We start from the raw sequence: 2,852 nt of genomic DNA on the forward strand, positions 1-2,852 counted from the left end.
AGCGGGACAACGCGCAGAGGGAGGGAGTTAAGCCTTTATAATGATACGTAAAAAAAACTGTCCAAGAGCCGCCCTCTGACGAGTTACAGTGTGAAGAGGTGCTCTCCAAACCACTACTGCCACTTTAAACATATCTGCTATGAAAACAGTCTCGGCGCTTCTGTAAGGTGTTTTCCTAATAGTGCGTTTCTTGAGTACTAAATGGCAATTATTTTTACGCTTGAAGCCGTGCTTGGCCTGTTCAGTGTTGATAATATAATGGCAATAGTAATTATTATTGGAAAGCTTTAATACGTTTTTTTCTATGCGGTTTTATTACTTAAGCCTACCTCCTGCTCTCGACTATGTCATATGCTATGCAGACGTCGCATCGTTATATGTAGCAGACACACGTTTAATCAATCAGACTGTTAGACTGTAAAGTGAAAGCATGGGCGTTGTAACAAAAAAAAATCTCTTTGACATATTAATTCAGTCTTCTCCCTTCTGTGATGAGTGGAGTGACTCAGTTCAAGAATGAGTCAAAGTGTTTGTCATGGGTTCTCTGGAATATTGTCACTGGACTGTGCCAAAAAAAAGTATTTTCTCAAGCAATCAACAGAGTGAGCAATTTCACTTGGTTTTAGTATGACATGTTTATGACACTGAGGATGGAATTCTAAATAGTTACTGCTGGTACTTTAAAGCAAAGCTTTGTTAGAGTATGTTTCTTTATCTGCCATGCCTATCAAAATGTCAATAGCCAAATGGCTGTGTAGAGATTTATCAGTGAGTCAAACTGAAAGTCTAGCTTTTGTTACATAGATTTGTCTGATAAGAAACTTATGTGTACAATTGGTTGTGTAATTAGCAAGGGTGGGATCTTTTGCAAAGTTACTTACATTGTTTTAAGTGTGATTTTAGAATGACCCATTGACATTTAATGCTATTTCCTGTTGGTGTCCTCTGTGATTATTTGAGGGTTTTTTTCCTGGTGGTCATTCAGGATGGTTTTAGTGCAGTGATATTTTTATCCATGACTTCCTAGCAGTAAACATACAAACAATAACTGTGTGCTGTCCTATTTCAAAAGAGCATTCTTGTCCTGTATTAGGACTGTCTTCTTAAAGCCGACCATTAATTTTCATTTTAGTTTATTTCAAACTGTTATTTTTTCAGTTGTTTTGACAGACTGACAAAAAGCTTCATGAATCTTGGATTTTTCATGCTTTTCTGTCCTCATCTAACAATAAGCAAAATAAGGCTTTTTTCACGGTGGCTTCAGCGCAAACTGTCTTGGATGTCTACTTACTCCTTGCCCAAGGCTGGACTGGGACAAAAAAATCGGCCCGGGCATTTTGACTAGAGCCCGGCCCACCGGGATAAAGATTGAAAATGTGACGTCATTCAGGGGTGAAACCGCAAAGGATTCTGGGAACTTGTGGCAAGAGGTACTAGCTAGCGCACACAGGCTTTCAATTGAACTCAGTTACACAGCGATAAAAAGAAACCATATACTTTTATTCACAGGATAAAACAGTTGTTTTGTATCACTAATTGGTAGACTGGTGAACTAGACTGGTAAACTTACCTTTGTTCGTACGATGGTCTTTACTTTCTACACGGTGCATTTCAAGGTCCTGTATCCATCCGTCGGTAAACTGTACCTGGGCTTGTTGCAGTGACCTGAAGTTACTAAACTTCATGAGTGTGTGCACTCACTCCAAGAACCATATAATTATAAATCTGAGCGTGGTGAAAGTTGGGCAGCACGCTAACGTCTTTGGTCCACTCTGTGTGCTCGTAAAGGTCTGACCCTTTCACTCCTTTGATTTTTCCTCGTATCTTTTCTTTGTCTTTTCGTCGAGTCTGTCTTTGTACGGACCGGCATTGTTTTCCTTTTGTTTTGTACATTCCTTTTTTGTGCGGCAAAGAAAAACAAGAAGGTATTGGAACCGGAGAATGAACGTTTTGCGGTGCTGCAAATGCTTGCATTTGATGCGGTACTTGGATTGTTTTGCCACTAGTTCCCGGCATGCAATGCGCGAAAATCACGTGATTGCTTAAAATCATCGGCCCATAAAAACAAAAAATCGCCAGCGGCCCACCGGGCAAATGCTCGGTATGCCCGATGGCCAGTCGAGCTATGTCCTTGCCAAAAGTAAAGTGCCAAAACCAGTTTAAAAAAAACACCAGAGTAATTAAAATTAGACCTACATGGTGACAGACAAGAAAGTACATAAAACAATAAGACACAGGTTGTTTTAAAAGTTGAAATCAGTTGCCTAATTAAAAACAAAAGTATTCTAAAAAAAAGACTGGACACATGTCCACTGTGGTGCCCTCCAGGACATCTCATTTCAGAGAAATTTACTTAAGAAAATATCAGTTAAAAATATGTACTTCTTATTTTAAAATATTTCCCCAGTTGTTTTTTTCTGCAGTGGAAATGCATTGCTTAAAAAAAATCAAATGAAAAGGAAGGGTATTTGGAGAGGTGAGGAAAACTGTGCTCTGGTAAATCAGTTCGAGCCTTCATTCTTAACATTTTGGCTAACACTAACAGTCTGTTTAGGTTGCACTGCATTTTCCTTAAATACGTTCATCTAAACGTGTGCCAGAATGTCTATGTGGAGAGATGCTGCATGACAAAGACAGGGAAGACCCTGGGGCAAATGCAGGCACAACGTTTTTCCAAAATAATTGTGATTTAAATGGGATGTAAAAAAGATACCCTGGGGAGATTATGTCTCCTGGTTGGCCTGGAAAATCCTTGCTAGCCCCATGGAAGGGCTCTGTTGGAGGAAAGGGAGGCCCAGGCAGCTATGTTTTAAGCCAGTGTGGACATGTGAAAAACTGCTCTTCCTCTAATG

This window comes from Copadichromis virginalis, linkage group LG7 (assembly GCF_057382275.1).
Source record: "Copadichromis virginalis isolate Kocher_CV1m ecotype Utaka linkage group LG7, C_Virginalis_male_GT1.1, whole genome shotgun sequence".
Lineage (NCBI taxonomy): Eukaryota > Metazoa > Chordata > Actinopteri > Cichliformes > Cichlidae > Copadichromis > Copadichromis virginalis.